The following is a 24708-nucleotide window of genomic DNA, read 5'->3' on the forward strand; positions in this document are numbered from 1 at the left end:
AAATTATTGTATCGATTAAAAGAAACTTTTAATATTTGTCATTTTAATTCCAAAATAGAATTTTGAAAAGATATGCTCTATTTATGGAAAAATATTTCAAATTTGGGTAAAATTATATGCAAGCCTACAAATGGATCAACTAGTTCGTATATTCACGTTACACACGTCATGCACGTCTGCACATTTACGAACCAATAATTGATTCCACATTTTCCTCAACAACGTTTGGATTAGTTTCACATTCAAAATCAAAAAAATATCGAATTTTTTCAACAAAAATATTTCTTCCTAACTCTCCATTTATCTTTTTTCTCAATTCCTTTGAATGATTTTCTTATTTCTCCTTATTTTTCTCTTGAAATGTTTTAAAGTTTATGGAACATAATTAAACAATCAAAATTATTGCATAATGCTCGAGTCAAGTAGCCTTTATGGTAAAGGAATTGTTATTATTCTTTAGGGACCCGTGTTCGAACACCATAGATGTCGGGGTGAGCGTTCAATATCGAAAGGTTGAAAATTATCTTTGAACATATACTACCTTGTACTTACCCCAGATTAATAATAAAATTTATTGGATAATACAAGTGTATAAAACAAACGTTAAATATTCAAAAAAAAAAAAAAGGAATGAAGGAAAAATGTAATATAAGATTAAAGATAAAATAGATGATTGAGGAGTTGATTTCATCTTTCAAGCTTATCCACATATATATTAATAAGACAAATGAGTCATCACCCTTTCCCACTTATTCTTATTGTTTTTTAGTCAAATTATAAATTAAAAATCTTTCAAAATTCACAAAATTATCTATTTTTTTCAAATCAAAATTCTCATCAACACAATCAAGGTCAAGGAATGTCCAACGTATTAATTCAAAAATTATGTGTCCTACAAATCATATTTTTAAAAAAATAGTGTCAATGATGATCAAATTCTAAACTTCAAATTTTAAGAGCATTATAGACATAATTTGATTATGGATATCCAAAAGAAGTACTATAAATTAAATAAATTGGTGTGGATATTTATAATATAAAAAAAGATATGAACTATTCTTTTTATTCCAAATAAATCATTTATTTATCTCTATATACTCATTTACTTTATGTATCTATCTTTAATTTGTAAACTTTTTGATTATTATTCATCCTCTATCTTTAATAGTGTCAATGAGAATTATGTTTTTTTTTCTTTACATTTTTCCTATTCGACTTTTACTTATTTATATTTATGATTAAATTTCTTTACTCTAAAAGTATTCTTAAGAATAACAAAAAAAATTATTTTTGTCTTCTTCCTAATTTTTTCAATGAAAAATATTAAATTTCATATAAATATATGATATATATATATATATAAACAAAAAATCATAAAGTATCGGACGAAAATGAGTATCTACAATATATATATCGTCCGAGACTTTATGATTTTTTGTTTTTATATTTACAATATATAAAATATAAAATATATGATAATATATAATATATAGTTTTGTCAAAAAATAATTTATGGTTTTTGAAAATATATAGTCTAGTTTTTGAAAACATATTATATAGTTTTTTAAAAAAACATATAATATATAGTTTTTGAAAATATATAGTATAGTTTTCAAAAAACATATTGTTGTATAGTTTTGAAAACATATAATATACATAGTTTTTAAAAAACATAAGTAATATATATATATATATTGAAAACATGTTATATGATTTTGAAAATATAATATATTATATAGTCTTTTTAATATATATATATATATATATATATATATATATATATATATATATAGCTTATAATTATTATTATTTATTTATTTTTTCATTTTTAGGGTCCAAATAGTCCAAATCCAATCCAGCAAGAGAGCCCAACCGAACCATGCCAGCCTGACCAAGCAAAGCAGGCTTGGTTAGGAAGAAATGGCCATACCCAACCCAAGTCAAAGACGATTTTACTCTAAACTTTGACACCGCTCAGGGGGGGCCTCGAATGGCGCGTGAGGACCATGCACCAACGTTAAACCAGCCACTTCGGTGCCAATCAGTAAAATCACGATAGATCCGAGAAAAACCAAATGGGAACACCCTCTATTCTCCAGCAATAACACAACGAACATAAAATCCCGTCGAAAACAAGATTACAATAACCCGAGAAAATTGGTACATGGGGAATGACCCTGGAAAATCTCTCCGGTCATGGCTATAAAAGCCTCTGCAAAGCACCATCAAAGACGAAAATGAAGAAGCGTCGATCAGCAAAAGAAATCAAGCAAAGAAATCATTCGGGCCACTAAAAATCACAAAAAACACATTAAAGTTTCGATCTTGCTCGAGGAAATGAATAGATGCCGGAGCTAGGAAGGACAATGCCGAGAAGTGGAAAGGGCTCGTAGGAAAGGTAAAAAACCTGAAAGTTCTTTCGTAGATCTAATTCAATTGGGGGGTTTTAGAATAATCGGGGCTCGGTTTTAGCTTTGGGGTAGCGAAAGAAGTGTTTTGAATGATGTTTAGGTTTTTCGGCCACCGAAGGCAGTGGCCGAAGCATTGATCGGGACGGTGGGGCTTCGTTGGAGTGTGGTCGGCCTATGACTGGTTGGGGGAAAGGGTTGAGAGGATTTTGAGAGTGAGGGAGAGCTGTTTTTATTGAAATATGTGAGAAAGTGTTTTTCCCCTAATTTTGGGGGTATTTATAAGAGGGATCAGAGTGCAATTATAAAAATTTTAAATTATTTCTATAGCCCTTATTATTTTGATGTGTAATTCATTTTGGTCACATGTTGTAAATTTTCCCTTAAATTTTGAATTAATTCAATTTAATCATTGTTATATTTTTATATTTTTGCAATCAACCCCCTAACTTCTTATTTTTTTCTTGCAACTTTTAATTAATATCAATTTAATCCTTGATTTTTAGTTTTTTTTCAATTTGATCCTTTTAATTTAAAATTTTCTTTTTATTAATTTTCTTTTTATTTTATTATTTAATATTAATTTGGTTTATTTTTTAGGACAATTTTAAATCTATCAAAGGTAAGTAATTCGGATCAAACTTTTAAATTTTAATTTGAATTTTAGTTTTTGCAATTAATGAGAAATCAAATTGGTATCGAAAGGGCAGTACATGGGTGCTAATCCTTCCATGACTGTAATCGACTCCTGAATCCAACAAACTTCTGGTAAAACGTAGATCAGATAAAAGGTAAGTTAAGGTGTCCGATCAACCTAATTTAAAATGATCGGTGGAAGCTCCAACACACATTAATTCAAGTCGAAACCCGATTCTGGGCCCACCTGAAGGATAATTACGATAGGTTGGCGACTCTGCTGGGGAAAGGAAAGTGAGTCAGGCCAAAATTGATTTCTGATAGTCTTTTTAAGAGAAAATTGTAAGTTTAAATTTTAATTTATCCTTTTGATCCTTTTTATTTACCTTTGATTTTTATTTTTCAAATAAATAGTTGTACTGATGATTTTTTAATGGTTTCAGCTTTTTCAAAAAAAATTCAACTCAGGCTCTGTACCCGTTATCCAAATCCTTTTTAAATGGGGGTGAAAGCGACGCCTTCGTGAGAATTTATTCTCCATATAGACATAAAAGAATGTGTCATCTCGAGTTTAACTTGGTCCACATAATCTTGTAATGGGCTTAGGACTGAGGGTCTGGCAGGCGCAAGGGGGCACTAGCAAGGAGAACTTGAGTACCTCTTTTAGAACTAAACCATGATGCTGCAAGGAATTAGAGCCCACCCCAAAACTTCATTTGAAAACCTAGGATGCTTGATTTATTTACTGCTTTATTTTTTGTTCAAAGCATGTAAATTAGAAATATATACGGTTATGATTTGTTCAAGAAAATAACATGCGGGATAAAGATTATGTCCGGGTAAGAATAAAAGTATGTGGGATAAATATCATGTGGGGTAGGATTTTTTTTATTTTTTTTATTTTTAATTATTTTTTCTATTTTACTAACTTATTTCCTTTTTTTTGTTTTATTTCTATTTTTTATCATTTGCATTATTTAAAAAGGTGTTGATCTACAAAAGTGTTCGTTAAAACCCGAATAGTTGACATTAATGGACAAAGGGGTTATAATGCAAGAAGTCAAGAATGTAGAAGTACGACTATGGTCAGAAAGGATTCATAAGAAAAAAAGGGATAGTCTGCAAGACAACTATGTGTCAGTCCTGGCTGGTTACACTTCCATCAGCCTCAAACAAAATGATACTCAGGAATTGTGGAATATTTGAGATAGTTGGAAAGCTGACATGAAATAGACGTTTTGCCAACGATAAGACGATATCGCACACCACTCTATGTTAAGATAGACGAACCCTTAATTCGAGCCTTGGTGTAATTTTAGAATTCGGGATATAATTGCTTTACATTCAATCAAGAAGACATGATGCCCACAATTAAAGAGTACACTACCTAGTTACATTGTAAAAGATTCAGAATTGACCGGGTCTTTTTCAAATACATCAAGAGTCAGCCTTTAAAAAACGGGTTGGCAAAGGTTGCAAGGGTTGATGAAAACAAGGCAACTGATCTCGAAAAGCCCCTTTAAAGGAAACGAGAACATGATGGCAAAATTATAGCCGAATTGGAGAGCATTGTGGACAAATTCAGGAAGCATGCAAATTAACTCCAAAAAGTTCCTTTTGTTAGAGGACACCAGTGGAGTTTTCGTTGTGAACATGCTCAGCAAAGAGTAAAAGCTAGAGATACAATCATTCAGGACTTCCTAGAGCAGTGGCACACCACTTGCATGGTTTGGCAAGAAAAGTCGGGGTGGTTTAACAAGGTATTTAGCCAGTGACAAAAGAAGCAAGAAGACTTGTCAACTTATTAGAAGTCATTCGGGGCTAGAAGATCTAGCTAGAATGTACTTTTGAATTGTTTTTTGGTCTTTTAGAAGTAACATTTTTTCCTATAAAGACTATTTATAATAACATACATGTTTTGGATCAATGCCTCAGAAATTTCATGCATCATGCGTTTTTGAATATTTTTGTCATTTTTCATTTCTTTATATTCAAATTAACTAACAGAAAATGTCTCATAAAAAAAAGAACAAACACTGGACTTACCTAATCAAGCACCAGACACACCTCATCCTCACAATACTCGTTCAAAGAAGAAGATGGAAACTAAGATTGTAAAAAGAGCTTGAGGAGAAAATGAGTCAGAATAATCAAAATACCTTGGATTCTATGACCAGGAACCAAGAGTTATTGGTTGATCAGATCGTTGCAAAGTTGTCTGGCCTAAATCAAATAAGTGCCCCTAGGGCAGGAGCATCCGAAGGGGTGATTGTACTTCCACTCCACAGTTGGTTATCTCACCTGGAATCTTACCAGGACTTCAAGGGGACTAATCTACTGCAAAAACACAAGCTTCATCTACTGTAAAAAAATAAGCTTCGTTTACTGCAAAAGCACAAGCCTCTGTAACCAACTCCCAGAATAACCAGGATGATTATCACATTCTGGATTTTTGATTAGAAATACAAATCAAAGAAAATGGAGGAAACGATCAAGCAGATGGAAGATCAAATGAAGACAGTTAGAGAAGAGGATAGTTATTATGGAGTTGACGCTCTGAAACTAAGTTTGGTCCCAGATTTGATTATTCCTCCTAAGTTTAAAGTCCCAGATTTCGAGAAGTTCGATAGGAATAGTTTTCCCCTCAACTCACATTACCATGTTCTATCAAAAAAATGACATGATATGTAGGGAATGACTAGCTCCTGAATCACTACTTCTAGGAGAGTCTGGCAGGTTTAGCCATCTGATGGTACAATCAGCCAAACCGTTCACACATCAGGACATAGAAATATATGGCCAAGTTTTCCTTAGAGCAATAAAAGCATGTAAACGATATGAGACCATATCATGTCATGCTAAAAAGTATGGAGAAGAAGCATAATAATATTTTCAGGCAGTATGCACAGCGATGGAGGGATTTAGCCACGCAAGTTCATCCACCTCTGGATGAGAAAGAAATAAGGAAACTCTTCATACACACTTTCAAGGCTCCATTCTTTGGGCATTTTGTTGCAATCACATCAGGGAACTTTTCTGATCTAGTTATGGTCGGAGAAATAGTGGAGACGACCATAAGATAAGGAAAGATAGAGTAGGATGAGTCATGCAAAATACCTCCTACGAAGAAGACATAAGGGGAGATCAATAACATCAACACTTTTAACACAAGCAAAAGTGTTACAACCTCTAAATCAAAACCAACTGCAGTTGTACCGTCATGTACTTCTAGGAAGGATTCGAGGGAACCAAGGAGAGAAAGAGAAAAGGAGCATTTCGATCATATTCACATGACGTATAAGGAGTTTTACCAGTGGAACCTCTGAAGCCCCCATACCCTAGGTGGTACGATGAAGATGCCTATTGTGAATTTCATAGTGGTGTCCCAGGGCATGCTATTGAAAATTGTCTCGCCTTCAAGATAATTGTTCAACTGATGAGCAACAGAAACTGGATTCATTTCAACAACTCAGAATTACCCAACATTGTACAGAAACCTTTGCCTTACCACCAAGAAAATAGGGTTAACATAATCATCAAAAAAGAGAGGTAAAAGGGTCAAGATAAGTGTTTCTGAGGTGAAATCTCCTCTGGCTTGGGTATAGAGGAAAATGGTAAGGGCATAATTTCTACGATGAAAATAAATACACTCCAGATGTTGATGTTTATGTTGTTAGAGATTCATCTAATAAGGGATATGGCACAAGTCGCCCTTTGATAATATCCCCCAAGGTGAAGATGGTGGACAAGGCACCAAAAAAAGTAGTGATAATAGCACCAAGACCTTTCCCTTATAAAGATAACAAACAAGTACCATGGAAGTATGAATGCCAAGTAAGCTTTTTAAAGGAAGATGTCAATGAAGTGCGACATTCAATGGGGAAGTACTACTCCTAAAAATCTATCTTACCCTAAAGAATGCTTGAGCCATTAAAAGGAGATGAACCGACAATGAACGAGCCCATAAAAAGAGGAAGAAGCTATGAAGTTCTTAAAGTTTCTAAAGCACAGTGAATATAGCATCGTAGAACAATTACATAGCTTGTTGGCATGTATCTTAATGTTGGCACTGCTGTTGAGTTTGAAGGCACACACAGAGGCACTTATGAATATCTTAAATCAAACATTTGTGCTAAAAGGTATATCAATCAATAAGATGGATCGACTGGTTAACAACATCCAAGCTGATAATCTTATCTCATTTTCTGATGATGAGATTCCATCCGAAGGAAAGGGTCGGGCCAAAGCATTACATATCACTACTCATTGCAAGAGGCATACTTTTCTAAGTGTACTAGTTAGCAATGATTTTGCCCTTAATGTAATGACTTTGGTCACTTTTAAGAGGCTACCAATGGATACCTCCCACATGAGAACATGCCAAAGTGTGGTTCTAGCATTTGATGGAACAAAGTGGGAAGTGATCGGCAAAGTTGATGTTCCATTGACCATTGGGCCTGCCACATATAACATAGAGTTCTTAGTAATGAACATTATGCCTTCTTACAACTACCTTTTAGGAAGGCCATGGATTCATCAAGTTAGGACAGTACCATCAACATTGAACCAGAAAGTCAAGTTTCTTATTGACGGGGCTCCTGTATCATCAATGCTCAAAAAGATATAGTGGCAAGCGTGACCACCGATGCCCCTTACATAGATGTGAATGAGGAGGCTCTGGAGTGTTCATTCTGATTGTTGGAGTTTGTTAATGCCACATTTGTGGCCGAAGGGGATAAGATTCTAGACCTAGACTCTCAGAGTGCACCAAGATGGAAATCAAGCAAACTTTGGGGAGAGGTTCAAAGATAGAGGGTTCAAGAATTATCTATAAGGAAGAATCAACCCTATTTTTTCTGTTGCCAAGCTAGATCAATTTAGGCTTGGATATCAGCCCACTCATCAACATAGAATGAAGGAAATTCAGAAATACCAAGAAAAAAGAAGGGCACGAATGAATGGGGAAGAAGTTCAATGGGAACCAATGGTTTTTCCACTTTTTCACAATACATTCAAGTCTAGTGGATATGTTTTTTTAGGAAGAAGCAAAGATGGTCTTACTTGATCTGAAGGAAACCATAAAAGACTTGAGTATTAATGCCATAACAACGGATGAGGCTGAGGATGTTGATAGATTTTAAATCTATTCATTATCGTCGGGGTTCATACTAAACAACTGGACTACTGAAGAACTACCTGTGGTTTCCAAATCTCTTTCAGAGTAATACTCAAACTTTCCATATTTTACCTATACGGGGGGTAATAGGTGATCTTTTGTAAGGGTTAATGAATTATTTTTATTTATATTTCAATAAAAGATGCAATTTTACTTTCTGGAAAACATTTCTCCCATTCACTTTTTTTTTTCTATCCATATGATACATTTGTTTCTACATTCTACGTGGGATATTCTCCTATCACATATACATATTTTCTCATCTTTTCCTTTCAGATTGTTGGATATTAATGATGTGGATGATGATGATTCTGACTCAGAGGTTGACTTTGAGTAACTCGAGTGTCTCGGGGAAATCGATGAATTGTGACAATGAAGAATGGTGCATCTTACCTCTTGAGTTGTTAAGAATGGTGGGAAAAGAAGATAAACAAATCTTGCCTCATGAAGAGAAAATTGAAATTTTGAATTTGGACACTGAAGAAAAAAAGAAGGAAATTAAAATTGGCACAACCCTTTTGTCCAAAGCGAGGCAAGGCTTGATAGGCTTACTTCAGGAGTACAAGGATGTGTTCGCATGGTCATACCAAGATATGCATGGGCTAGACACAGATATGGTAGTCTAAATATTACCAATCAAGTCAGAATGCAAATCCGTACAATAAAAACTAAGGAGGATGAGGCCATAAATGCTCCTTAAGATAAAAATAAGAAGTCAAGAAACAATTTGATGCTGGTTTTCTTCAAGTAGCCAGGTATCCAGAGTGAATGGCTAACATTGTACAAGTGCCAAAGAAGGATGGAAAAGTACGCATGTATGTTGACTATCAAGACCTCGACAAAGTAAGTCCTAAAGACAACTTCCAATTGCCATACATAGATACTCTGGTGGATAATACATCAGAAAATGTTTTCATCTCATTCATGGATGGATTCTCAGGATACAACCAGATTAAGATGCATACAAACGACGTGGAGAAGACCACATTCGTCACAATATGGGGAACATTTTGTTATAAGGTGATGCCCTTCGGGTTAAAGAATGATGGGGAAACATACCAAAGATCTATGGTGATCTTATTTTATGACATGATGCATAAGAAGATTGAAGTTTATATTGACGACATGATTGTCAAAGCACGAATTGAATATGAACATATCGAGAACCTGAGGAAACTCTTCCAAAGATTGAGAAAGTTTTAATTGAAGTTGAACCCAAACAAATGCACCTTCAGAGCAACGTCTGGAAAACTGTTGGGTTTCGTTATTAGCAGGAAAGATATTGAAGTTGATCTGGATAAAGTCAAAGTTATCCAAAATTTACCTCCCCTATGAACACATAAAGAAGTTCGATGTTTTATGGGTATACTAAATTATATTGCTCGGTTCATATTTTAGTTGACGGGTAAGTGCGATTTGATTTTCTGTCTTCTTCAAAAGAACAATTCTAGGGCATGTGACGATGATTGCCAGCTCGCATTCAAGAAAATAAAGGATTATTTGTCTCATTTCCTGGACAAGCCTTTATTTCTATATCTTCCCATCTTTGAGAATTCGATGGGATGTGTCCTGGGGCAACATGATGAGACTGGAAGAAAAGAAAGAGCCGTTTACTACCTTAGCAAGAAGTTCACTGATTGCGAGGCTAGATATCCACCATTGAAAAAGTTTGTTATGCTCTAGTCTGAGCACAAATACTTAGATAATACATGCTATACCACACCACTTGGTTGATTTCCAAGTTGAATCCACTAAAATTCGGGATGGGTGTACACGCTCTATCCGGAAGGTTAGCCCGATGGCAGATGTTATTATCATAATTTGACATCAAGTTCATAAGTAAAAAATCTATCAAGGGCAGTGACATATCTGATTTCTTAGCAAACATAACTTCTGAAAACTATGAGCCGTTGGACTTCGATTCCCCAGATGAAGATTTGATGGCCATATCTTTAGAAGAAGCAAGTACTTCCACACGTGTCTCTTGGAAAATGCTCTTCGATTGTGCATTGAATGCATTAGGACATGGCATTGGGGCTATATTGATTTCACCCAAAGGAAACCATTACTCGTTCACTAGAAGATTAAAGTTTGACTGCACTAACAACATGGCTAAGTATGAAGCCTGTGTTTTGGGGATTCAAGCTGATATTTGAGAAAATATAAAGACTTTAAGAGTGTATGGGGATTTTGCCTTAGTGATCTATCAGCTTTGAGGATAATGAAAAACAAAAGATATCAATTCATAGAGTACAAAAAGCTCATATTGGATATACTTAAAAAGTTTGATGAAGTCACTTTTCATTATGTGCTCAAAGAGGAGAACAAGATGGTTGATGCTTTAGCTACCTTGGCAGAAGCAAAGCTGGCGGGGAGTCTAACATGATGTCAATCAACATGCAGTCCTACGAATATCTGGCTCACTACTATCACATTGAAGAAGTGAAAGATAAAAAACCATGGTACCATGACATTCTGTAATACATCAAAAATCAAAGCTATCCAGAATAAGCTACTGAAAATGAAAAAAGAACAATAAGAAAAATAACAGCAGGGTATGCCTTTGATGGGGAAGTCTTATATAAGAAAAGTCACGATCAAGTCTTCTTAAGATGTGTAGATGGAGAAGTGGCAAAGATGATCTTGGAGGAAGTACATGGCGAAGTATGTGGAACTCACGTAAATAGGCATATGATGGCAAAACAAGTCATGAGATGCAGATACTTTTGGTCTACATTAGAGAGTGGATGCATCAATTATGCCAGATGATGTCACAAATGCTAAATCTACAGAGATAAAAAAATGTCCCGCCTAGTCATCTTCATATGATGACGACTCCATGATCTTTTTCTATGTGGGGCATGGATGTTATCAGAAAAATTCATCCAAAAGCTTTAAACGGTCATCGATTTATCCTTATAGCAATCGATTACTTTATCAAATGGGTGGAACCTATATCATATGCTAATGTCACTCAGTCCACTATTTGTAAATTCTTGAAAAAGGAGATCATATGTTGGTATGGTTTACTAGAAAGGATCATTATCGATAATGCAACCAATTTAAATAGCATGATGATAGATGATGCATGCAAACAATTAAACATAAAGCATCACAACTCTACTTCTTATCGACCAAAGATGAATGGAGCGGTAGGCGACAAACAAAAATATCAAGAAAATAGTGGAGAAAATGAATGAGACGTACAAATACTGACACGAAAAGTTACCTTTCGCTTTGTTTGCCTATCGAACTTCGTTGAAAACTTCGACTGGGGAAACTCCTTTTTTATTAGCTTATGGGATGGATGTTGTGTTTCCCATAGAGGTGGAAATCTCATCACTCCGGGTTTTTTCAGAAGTAAAGTTGGATGATGCAGAATGGGCACAAGCTCAATATGATCAACTGAACTTAATAAAGGAGTAGAGGCTAAAATCCATTCATCATGGTCGACTCTACCAAAAGTGAATGATTCACGCACACAATAAGAAAATGCGCCCAAGAGTATTCCACGAAAGAGATCTCATGCTAAAAAAGATTTGGCCAATTCAAAAAGATTTCAGAGGAAAATGGATGCCGAATTGGGAAGGGCTTTATGTCGTGAAAAAGGCCTTCTCTATAGGATCATTAATCTTGACTGAAATGGATGGGCCAGAGCTACCCAATCATGTTAACTCTGATGCAGTCAAAAAATACTTCACTTAGGGTGAAAAATCAAATAGGCGCCCTAAGTCGAAGATTCATAAAAAGGAAAAAAGAAAAATAAAAGGTGGGTCCAAGATGAAAACCCGCAAAGGGCATCTTGAAACCAAGGGAGGATCCAAACTAAAAACCCAAAAGGGCGGTCTGGATAATAATCCAAGGTTTGCGCACGGGGAGGTCCCGAATCAAAGCTATAAAGCATCAAAACATCCAAGTATTCAGAGACTTAATAACGTGGGAGAGACTTTGCACTCTTTCAAGCATTTTCACATCTTCTAAGTCCCCTTGACAAATGCTACACTCAAAGTCATCTAACGACGTGCCAGTTCAAAGGCATCCATATTATCGAGATCTAGGGCTCCTATTTGTATTTCCAAATATTTTTTTTTCATGATGTTTGTCATGTATTTTATTTTTCCACATAAATAAATATGATCATTTGTTTGAAAGAAATCAATTCCTTAGCATCTTGCATTGAATTTAAATAAAAATAATTTATTCACTTTGAAAAAAATCATTGTGTATTGTTGCACAAAGATTTCCTAAAAAATACAGGTGTTTGGAAGCTAATAGAGGTTCTTGCATAGTGCTCGAGAAATGGTACAAATACTAGTTTGAAATACATTAAAAGGCAGACAAGACATTGATCAACAGAAGAAAATCAACCTTCATCTTGGAAAAAAAAAATCTCAAAGAGGATATTAGATCAAAATCCGTTAAAGATCAGAGAATAAAAAACAAAAGATCAGAAAATCAAGATTGACAAGAATATAGAAACACCATAAAAATCAAGAATTACAACAAGAGATTGAGATTTCTCTCTAAATCCTAAAATAACATATTTTTCATATGCATTTTAAGCATACATAAGAACATTACATTCATTGCATCGTACACATGCATAATTTTACAGACTTTTTGTTAGAGTCAATTTCAACTTCGAAATGAAGGATATTGAACTCAGAGGACATTCAAGTTGAATTTTAACTTCACAATGAAGGATATCCGACTTAGAAGAACATTCAATCTGGACTCAACTTCAAGACGAATGAGTCACTCACGATTTCAACTCACGATGAAGGATATCATGCCAAGGAGATCGATTCAACTTCACAGTGAAGGAGTCATCTACAACATAGTTCAAAAGAATTATTTCTCAACAAAGGTCATCTAGTTAAATTTCAACTTCATGATGAAGGACTTTGGACAAGAAGAGAACCCAATATTAACTTTGGTTTACCTTAATTTAATGGCGAAGAATTACCGCCTCACCTAGTCATCAAGCTATATTTCAACTTCACATCGAATAAAATCATGCTCGAGACATTCAAGATTGACTCGACTTTACGATGAAGGGGTCAACCACGATTTCAAATTCATTACAAATGATGTCGTGTTCAAAGACATTTCAAAATTGACTCAACTTCACGATGAAGGAGTTATCCAGAATTCAACTTAAGAGAAGAGAGCTATTTCTAACTAAAATCTACGAGTAAAATTTCAACTCCACAATTGAGGATATTAGACTCAGAAAACCTTCATACCGAACAAAAATTTGTGTTATTCTATATTTGTCCTATTTTCATTATACGATATGTAATAGCCTAAATATCAGGTCAAATACTATATTGAAAAGATTTAAAATTTGAAGACTTATTTGATTAAATAGTAAAAGATGAGGAAATGATTTGGAGTGTTTAGAATAAATTGTATCAATAGATAAGTTAAGAGGGCATTTTGGTCTTTTAAGAGGGGTAAATGAATTTAAAAATATGTTAGGGTTTTTAAATAGGAAGAAAGAGGAAAGTAAAACATTTTTCTACTCTTCTTCTTCTTCACTTTGGTATTACTCTCCCCTCTAGCATAAGGTAAAATTCTCTTAGCTAATTCTTTCTTTAAATTATGGGTTGCTTTGGTAACATTAGGTATTATGTGAGCTTAAGGAATGATTAAAGAAGTTTAAAACTAAGTGGTGGATGTTTTATAAGAGATTTAAAGAAATGGGTTTTTAAATGACATGTTGATATATGTGTTTTATTTGATGTTTATTAGTAAAATTGACTTGTCAAATGATTGGACAAGAAATTAGAAGCATGAGATATGATTAAAAACATGTTTAGAAAAATGGTATGATTATTGAGTTGAGATGTTTTATGAAGATGTTAGATGTTAAAGATGGCAAAATGAAGTAAAGTTAGTTGGGTTAAGTAAAGAGGAGTTAAATAGTATTGTTGGAAGTAAAAGTATAAGATTAGAAGGGGAAATTAAGTGAAATTCGGGCTGAAAAATGGAAATTCTGGGCAAGGGTATCGGTACTGTTCTATCAGTACCGATACTATAAGTTAATATGGGATGAATTAGCTGAGTAGTATCGATATTGATTCAATCAGTATCGATACCGACGAGGTAGTATCAATACAATGGTAAGGGTATCGAAACCAGGAAACATCGAATATAAAATTGGTATCGATACCGGAATGGGGTATTGATACCATAGTATAGAAGTATCGGTATCAGGGTAGTAGTATCGATACTATTGAGCTTGGAACAACCAATTAGGTTGAAATTGTTATAGAAGGTTAATAATATATACTCTTGAATAATGTTTGAGTATAATTTTTAGGAAATATACTAACAATTGATACTGTACATGTCGTTACTGGATGCTTGAATAGATCGAAATCAAGCTCCCTAGTAAAGCAAAACTAAATAAAAAGGCACAGTATCTGAGTGATCAACTTTGCATTTTGGATATAATAGCGAGGTAATCCAGGTGAGTACATTATTGTAATTATTTGAGAGGAAGAATATTTATACTGATTCAAATTAGAATGTTTAAATTAATGTATGTTCTATAGTATTGATTACGTTAGTTATTATATGTATGAAAAGAGTATTATGAATGAATTTTAGAGTATGAACTACTCTAGAACGAATGAATAAAAGAATAATGCATATAGGTTCATTATTGGCATCAAAGGATGCCATAGCTGAAATACATATGGATGCATTATCGACATAAAAGAATAATGCATATGGGTGCATTTTTGGCATGAAAGAATGCCATAGCTGAAATGCATATGGGTGCATTATCGACATAAAAGAATAATTCATAGGGGCGTGAAAGGATATCCCAAAATGAAAATACAAAATGGTGTGTTAATAGTATTTAAGGTGCCACCTATGATGATTATAAAATACACATGATCAATTGGCACTTTGGTGCAATGCATGTATAGAAATTTCTCATTTTATGTAAAAAAACAAATAAAGAATAAAGGGGTAAAATATACAGAAAGATAAGTATGCTGGGTCCAGTAAGAATAATTCCGATAATTGGATGAAAGAATATGGTTTAACTGAGAAAGGCTTATCGGGTCCTTATGGATTATGAAATTTAATTCATCATTCAATAGTCATAAAATATTTATGTATAAATTGTGCTATCTTTATAGTATTATATCTCACTAAGTAAATACTTAATGTGTGTTGTTTCCACACGTTGGTAAAAACGAAGACAAATTAAATAAGGAGTGCAGTTGTAGTAGTAGATATCACTAGTTAAGGTTGACTCTCATCAGTAACGGTAGGACAATCATGTTTATTTTGAACAATTGTTGGCATGTAATCAAATTTTAAAGAAAAATGCTTTGTAATGTATATAAAGTATATATTTTGTTAGTATCTTTCATTGATTGTTTTATTATTGTTCTAAAATGTTTTAATTTAAATTTCGAAACAAACTTTCAAGGGTTTTCAAAAGACAAAAACTATCACAAAAGTAAGGTGACATCCCTATCTCGTATACAGAAAGGTATATGGGAGATGAGTGTTATATTTATTGGTATCAGAGCTACATGTTTAGCTGATTCTCTGTCGAAATAAAATTTATTTTAATGTAAAAAGGATTACATGCCATTAAGATTGTCAATGTTACTGATATGATGTCAATTAAATGGTGATTGATGTTACTCCTTATTAACTTGAGTATTATTCTTATGTATGTCCTAATAGATGTCAGAAACCAAAGACAAGGGTAAGAAAGTAGATGATATTGAAAGGAGGCCGAGATCAAAACGACCATAGAGAATTTGACATGATTTTTGTATCATGCCGAAAAAGGGTAGAAGCTGCTAGGGATTTTCCTCCATTCTGTGGAAGGAATTCCCTAGTGTTTAGAAATGATTATGCATTTGAGAAATATTTAAGTGAAACATTAAATTGTTCAAAATGTTGTTAAATTGAGTAAGAGAAAAGGAATAAGCGGTAAATACATTGACTACTAAAAGCCTATAGAAAGATGAACTATTAGGGGACCAAGGGATTATGAGTTTGTTTAAGAGTAAATTTGGTTATTAGTGTAATGTTTGCATTAACTATTATGAGGTTATTGCTACAAAGTTGTCAAGTCTTCTTATTTAATGATGTGAATAGTTAGACTTTTATAGTTGATGGAGAAAATGTTTCAATTGCTCGAGAATATTTTAAATGGATCTGGAAAGTTACATGGATTTACTCAAGAAGGAAATGAAATATTTTAAAATAAAATTATTCTATTGAACTTAATATCGAGTGAGATGATAGCGGTAAACCCTAGTGGGTCATGGTGCAAGTGTTAGTTGGACAGGTAGTAAACATTTAATAAAGATTCTCGGGGCTATGTTCTCGGTGGATCTGATGAAATTGTCATTTGAGGATTTAAAATCATATTGAAAATAAGTTGTATGTCTCCAAAGAAGATTAATTCAGAAAGATGCAGGGGATATGAAAATTATAGTTTTTGTGAGAAAGTAAAATATCACTCAAGGTTATATCGATAATGATTGTGAAGAAAATGATGTCAAAAAGATATATATATATATAGCTTTTATAGTTAATGTGATAGATTCTCAAGTAATTAATGTAGAAATGGTTCGATAATTTCATAAAAATTGGGAATTTATAGATGTCTTTTCAGGTAAATTGATTGAGTTACCTCCATATCGAAAGGTGGAATTCAAGGTTAATGGTTATTAAGGAATTGAACAGGTTTTTATGATTTAGTATTAAATGACTTAAGTAAGTCAAGAGAATTAGAGGCTCAATTATAAGAGTTGATTGATAAAAGTTTTATCAACTCGAGTATTTTATCTTAGGAAGTATGTGTGTTATTAACGGAAAGAAAGATAAATCTATGTGATTATAAATATATTTTGACAGTTAAATAAAAACTCTATGAGAGAAGAACTTGTTTACCAAAAAAAATTCAAATGTGAAACTTTGGTTAGCATAAATGGTTTCATGTGGCATGTTGTTTCAGTATAAGGCATAAGAGTAGATCTTAAGAAAAACTTTTCGACGATTAGCTTTGTTTCTAACCAAGTTTTAAGGAAAGATGTGTCTTTTTGTAGGAAAAAAAAGGGTCAAGAGAGTTTTAAAATACTAAAGATAATTGTAATAGAGACACTAGTGTTTATACAACTTGTGTTAGGTAAATATTATGTGGTTTTTATTAATTCATCTATCCACGGTTTAGGAAGTGTGCTTATACACAAAGGTAAGGTGGTGGCATATGCCTCAATAAAGTTAAAGACTTACAAGAGGAACTATCTACGCATGATTTAGAGTCGGTCGTAGTCGAATGTCTTAAAAGATGTGACGTTATAAATTGTATAGTGAGCGGTACTATAATTGTGTTAATTACAAAAGTTTTATGTTGATCTAAAGATAAAAGTGACTGAGTAACAAGAAAGTGGTAAAGTTTTCTGAAAGCATCGCTTTGGAAGTAAGTATTGCGGTTGGGATTGAGTTTAAGAATTATTGAACCTTAATAGATTTTATAAGTTAGCTTTTGTCTTCTGAAATGGACAAGACCTATAATGTTTTCATGTGTTATTGCTTATTAATGACCAATCAAATCCATTGCATGTTCTTACTTTGGGGAAAATAGAGGTTCGATTAGAATTGAATTATGAAAAATAACCAATACAGATCTGGATTAGAGAAATCCAGAAATCACGTAACCAAAATGATTCCTCTAGTTGAAGTATTGTGGTAAACGCGTAAAGTCTTTAAATTCGAGGATGAATTTCTTTAGGGGGAGAATTATAATACCCCAAATATCAGGTCAAGGACTATATTGAAAAGATTTGAAATTTGAAGATTTAATTGATTAAATGGTAAAAGATGAGGAAATAATTTGGAATAGTGTTTAGACTAAATTGTATCAATAGATAAGTTAAGAGGGCATTTTTGGTCTTTTAAGAGGGGAAAACGAATTTAAAAATATGTTAGGGTTTTTAAATAGGAGGAAAGAGGAAAGTAAAACATTTTTTCTACTCTTCTTCTTCTTCTTCAAGTTGCTATTACTCTCCCCTCTAGCATAAGGTAAAATTCTCTTAGCTAGTTCTTTCTTTAAATTATGGGTTGCTTTGGTAACATTAGGTATTATGTGAGCTTAAGAAAGGATTAAAGAAGTTTAAAACTAAGTGGTGGATATTTTATAAGAGATTTAAAGAAATGGGTTTTTAAATGACATATTGATATATGGGTTTTTAAATGACATATTGATATATGTGTTTTTATTGATGTTTATTAGTAAAATTAACTTGTCAAATGATTGAACAAGAAATTAGAAGTATGAGATATGATTAAAATCATGTTTAGAAAAATGGTATGATTATTGAGAGACGTTTTATGAAGACGTTAGATGTTAAATATGGCAAAATGAAGTAAAGTTAGTTGGGTTTAGTAAAGAGGAGTTAAATAGTATTGTTGGAAGTAAAAGTATAAGATTAGAATGGGAAATTACATGAAATTCGAGTTGAAAATCGGAAATTCTGGGCAACTGTATCAGTACTGATAGAACAGTGTTGATACTATAGGCTAAAATAGGATGAATTAGCTGAGTAGTATCGATACCATGGTAAGGGTATCGATACCAGGAAACATCGAGTCTAAAATTGGTATCGATACCGAAAGGGGGTATCGGTACCAGGTTAGTAGTATCGATACTGTTTAGCTTGGAATGACCAATTAGGTTGAGATTGTTATAGAAGGCTAATAATATATACTCTTGAATAATGTTTGAGTATAATTGTTAGGAAATATACTAACAATTGATATTGTATGTATCGTTATTGGATGTTTGAATAGATCGAAATCAAGCTCCCTAGTCAAGCAAAACTAAATACAAAGGCACAAAACCGAAGTGATCAACTTTGCATTTTTGGATATTATAGCAAGGCAATCCAGGTGAGTACATTATTGTAATTATTTGAGAGGAAGAAGATTTATACTGATTCAAATTAGAATGTTTAAATTAATGTATGTTCTATAGTATTGATTACGTTATTTATTATATGTATGAAAATAGTATTATGAATTAGTTTTAGAGTATGAACTACTCTAGAACGAATGAATAAAAAATAATGCATATAGGTGCATTATTGGCATGAAAGGATGCCATAGTTGAAATGCATATAGTTGTATTATTGGCATAAAAGAATAATGCATATGGGTGCATTATTGGCATGAAATGATGTCATAGCCGAAATGCATATGGGTGTATTATCGGCATAAAAGAATAATGCATATGGTGTATTATTGGCATGAAAAGATGCCATAGCTGAAATGCATATGGGTGCATTATTGGCATGAAAGGATGTCATAGCTGAAATGCATATGGGTGCATTATCGGCATAAAAGAATAATGCATATGGGTGCATTATTGGCATGGAAGGATGCCATAGCTGAAATGAATATGGGTGTATTATCGGCATAAAAGAATAATGCATATGAGTGCATTATTGGTATGAAAGGATGTCATAGTTGAAATGCATATGGGTGCATTATTGACATAAAAGAATAATGCATATGGGTGCATTATTGGCATGTAAGGGTGCCATAAATAAAATGCATGAAATGATGCAATAAGGCATGAAAGGATGTCATAAATAAAATGCATGAAAGGATGCATTAAGGCATGAAAAATGCCATAATTAAAATGAAATTTAATGAATAATTACTACAGAAAAATGAAAAGAAAAATATATAAGAAAGAAAGGTATGTTGGAAATACTAAGGATGTTTATGATAAGAATTATAAAAGGATTTTGGATTCAATAATAGAGACTTATTTAATCCTTATAGATGATGCGAATTAGTTCAAAAACTAAGAAATTCATAATATGTTTATGAATTTTAGTATTGGTAGTGGGTGTGCAAGCCATGTAAATTATAGAAATGTTTGGGGAATGACTATTTTGGAACTATAGGTGTAAACTATAGAATTTATAATGAAATTAAATAGTAAATTGATAATATGTCTAATTATTAGAGTGGGATCTGATTAAAGTAAAAGATGTCAAGTTAGATTAAAGGCTAAATGCCTTTGTGTAAAAGAGTAAAGGAATTATAATGCATTTTGATATAAACGGTGCATAAGTGGTATGAAAGGATGCTATATATATATATACATAAATTTTACATCAATGCATAATTGGTAAGATGGATGTCATAAAGGAAAAACGTGAATAGTACATAATGGGCGTGAAAGGATGTCCCAAAATAAAAATACAAAATAATATGTTAACAGTATTTAAGGTGCCACCCATGATGATTATAAAAGACACATGATCAATTGGCACTTTGGTGCAATGCATGTATAGAAATTTCTCATTTAATGTAAAAAACAAATAAAGAATAAAGAGTGAAAATATATAGAAAGATAAGTATGATGGGTCTACTAAGAATAATTCCGGTAATTGTATGAAAGAATTATGGTTTAACTAAGAAAGGCTTATCGGGTCCTTATGGATTATTAAATTTAATTCATCATTCAATAGTCATAAAATATTTATGTATAAATTGTACTATCTTTATATTATTATGTCTCACTAAGTAAATACTTAATGTGTGTTGTTTCCACACATAGGTAAAAGCGGAGACAAATTAAATAAGAAGTGCAGCTGTAGCAATAGATATCACCGATTAAGGTTGACTCTCATCAGTAACGGTAGGACAATCCTGTTTATTTTTGAACAATTGTTGACATGTAATCAAATTTTAAAGAAAAATGCTCTATAATATATATAAAGTGGATATTTTGGTAGTGTCTTTCAATGATTGTTTTATCATTGTGCTAAAATGTTTTTATTTAAATTTCGAAACAAACTTTCAAGGGTTTTCAAAAGACAAAAATTGTCACAAAAGTAAGGTGACATTCCTATCTCGTATACAGAAAGGTATATGGGAGATGAGCGTTATACGATAAATGGACAAAGAGGGCAGCTGTAGACACACATTTTCGTCTAAGACTTTATGATTTTTTGTTTTTATATTTTATAGTATATAGAATATATGATAATATATAATATATAGTTTTGTGAAAAAATAATATATAGTTTTTAAAAACATATAGTATAGTTTTTGAAAACATATTATATAGTTTTTGAAAATATATAGTTTTTGAAAATATATAGTATATATGTAATATATATATATATATATATTTGAAAATATATTATATGATTTTGAAAATATACTATATTATATAGTTTTTTAATATATATATATATATATATATAATTAAGTTTATTATTATTATTATTATTTTTTTATTTTTTTTCATTTTTAGGGTCTAAGGAGTCCAAATCCATTCTAGCAAGGGAGCCCAACCAAACCATGCCAGCCTAACCCAGTAAAACAAGCCAGGTTAGGAAGAGAGGGCCTGACCTAGCCCAAGTCAAATAAGGTTTTACCTAAACTTTGGTGCCGCTCAGGGGACTCGAATGGCGTGTGAGGACCACGCGCCGACGTTAAACCAGTTATTTCGATGTCAAACAGCAAAATCACGATAGATCCAAGAAAGACCGAAAGGGAACACCCCCTATTCTCCAGCAATAACACAACGAACACAAAATTCCGTTGAAAATGCGTTGAAAACGGGGTTACAACAACCCGAACAAATCAGGATATGGGAAACGACCTCGAAAAATCTCTCCGGGCATGGCTATAAAAGCCCCTATAAAGCACCATCAAAGCGAAAAAGAAAAAGCATCGAGTAGCTAAAGAAACCAAGCAAAGAAATCATTCAGGTCACTAAAAATCACAAAATAAAACAAATTAAAGTTTCAGTCTTTCTAGGGGAAAGAAATAGATGCCGGAGCTAGGAAGGACGACGCCGAGAAATGGAAAAGTCTCGCCAGAAAGGTAAAAAAACCCAAAAGTTCTTTCATAGATCTACACTGATTAGGGCGTTTTAGAATAACCGGGGCTCGATTTTAGCTTTAGGATAGCGACAGAAACGTTTTGAGGGTGTGAGAGGATAGCAAGAAGTGGAAAAGTCTCGTCAAAAAGGTAAAAAAACTCAAAAGTTCTTTCGTAGATCTACGCCGATTAGGGGGTTTTAGAGCAATTGGGGCTCGATTTTTTTAGTTTTCTCCATGTTTGGTTGTATGTTTTGGAATAGCCAGGGTGTTGTGAGCCCCAGTTATCGTCGTTACTTCCGTCATTTCATGGCTGCTAATAACCCTTCTATGGTGGCCTTGTTCGAAACGAGGATAAGTGGTTCTCGGGCTGATGATGTAACTCGACAGCTTGGTTTTGTTAATTCATTTTGGATTGAAGCGCATGGCTTTAGCGGTGGAATTTGTCTCCTATGGAAACCAGGAATTTAGGTTGAAGTACTCATTTTTTATAATCAATTTTTACATTGTTTGGTTGATGATGCTTCTGTTGGGTGCCCTATTTTCGTTACAGCGATCTACGCTAGCCCCCACTTATCAATTCGGAAACAGTTATGGCATCAATTGAGAAATTTGGACCCTGGCTGGGATCACCCCTGATTGTTGGGAGGGGATTTTAACGCACTACTAAATCATGATGAGCGCTTTGGTGGCTTAACGAATAGATTTCTTCCAAGCATCGGGTTTAGTAATTTTGTATTTGATAATGGACTGATGGATCTAGGATTTTAGGGACCTAAATACACTTGGGCTAGGGGCTCTCTTTATCAGAGATTAGACCGATGTCTGGTTAATGAAGGATGGCTTCAAAAATATCCTGTGTCTATGGTTCTGCATTTAGATAGAATTGGATCCAACCATCGTCCAATTCTCATGCGGCTAAATCCCTCTCCTTCTCGTATCAATCCTCTTCCGTTCCATTTTTCGATCTCATGGCAAGAGCATCGACTTCAAATCAATGCTTCCAACTAATTGGGTTGATAGCAGGAGCATTAGTCAGAAGCTTGATCAGTTAGAAGTGGCTCTTTCTGATTAGAATCTAAATGTTTTTGGGGAGATAGGTAAGCTGAAGAAGAAACTGATAGCGTCTTAGGGGCATTGATAACGCCCGTGCACTTCGAGATTCAAGCTATTTGGTGGAAATTGAAAGTAAGGTGCGTGATGAGCTTGAGTCTGGTTCGGAACATGAGTGTTTATGGAGACAAAAAGCCCGATGTAATTGAATTCAAGGCAATCGGAATACGAAATTCTATCATGCATGTGCTAAAATTCTCCGTAGATGAAACACAATTTTATCTTTGAAGATGGATGGTGGAGATTGGTGTTTTGATCAAAGCTTACTTCGTCGAGAGGTGATTGCTTTCTACCGAAACTTATTCAGATCGGAGGTGGATGTAAGACCCTTGTATGGAACAAGGGATAACTTCTTCAAATTCCATACCACAGTTCTAACGGCGCTATGTGAGTTTTCGTTGGATGAGGAGATTAGGCAAGCAGTTTTCGTCATGCACCCTGATAAGGCCCCTGGGATTGATGGATTCTATGCATGTTTTTATAAAAAACTGGGAAATTGTTGGTTCTAGTGTATGTACGTTTGTTTGATATTGTTTCATAAAAGAAGAGGTTCCTGTTGAAGTGAATCAAACACTCATTGTCCTTATACCAAAGGTGACAACCCCGGAGAATTTTACTCAATTCCACCAAATAAGCTTATGTACGGTTATTTTCAAGGCGATCACGAAGATTATTGTTTCCTGGCTCAAACTGCTTCTTGCAGCTTGGGTTATGGAGACACAGACCAGCTTTGTTCCAGGTCATAGCATCTCAAATAATATTATCATAACGTATGAGGTTATCCATTCGTTCAAGAAGAAGCAATGGCGGAAGGGTTGGATGGTGATTAAGATTGATTTAGAAAAGGCGTATGATCGGCTTGAGTGGCATTTCATAAAAAATACCCTGATTGATCTCGGTATTCCTATTGACTTACTATTGAGTCAACCGAAGGATGAAATAGCCAAGAGGGGTGAATTGGCAATTAAAATTTTGTGGAAGCTTAAAAGGAAAAATTTAAAACGAATGAACACAAGAATTTAGAGTGATTCGACTTTCTCAATCAAAGTCTACGTCCATTACCTTAGCTATCCACACTAAGGATTTTCACAAATTCACTAATTTGTATATACCTTTGAGGATAAGGTGTAACATTACAACTCCCTAATAATTATACCTCAAATTCTTGAGGCACTCTCTCGAAGAGAAAAATTACAATTTTGCAAACTTATAAAAACCTCACAAGGAATGTGTTTGCACAATTCAAGAACAAATAAGAACACTTGAGAAAATGAATACAAATTAGTACAAGAAGTGTTCTTTTGAAAGCAAAAAGAATTTTGAAGAATGTTGACTTGATTTAGCTCACACTTGAAGATTTTGGCTTTCTCTATTGTTTCTTATCTTCACAAATGGCTTGAGATCTTGTTCATGTACTCCCTCAATCAATTCCAACCGTTTGAGTTGTTGTGGGAGTGAATAAAGCCTTTGGGGGCAGTTTTCCCGC

This window comes from Hibiscus syriacus, unplaced genomic scaffold (genome assembly GCF_006381635.1).
Source record: "Hibiscus syriacus cultivar Baekdansim isolate YM2019G1 unplaced genomic scaffold, ASM638163v2 tig00111095_pilon, whole genome shotgun sequence".
NCBI classification, from domain to species: Eukaryota; Viridiplantae; Streptophyta; class Magnoliopsida; order Malvales; family Malvaceae; genus Hibiscus; species Hibiscus syriacus.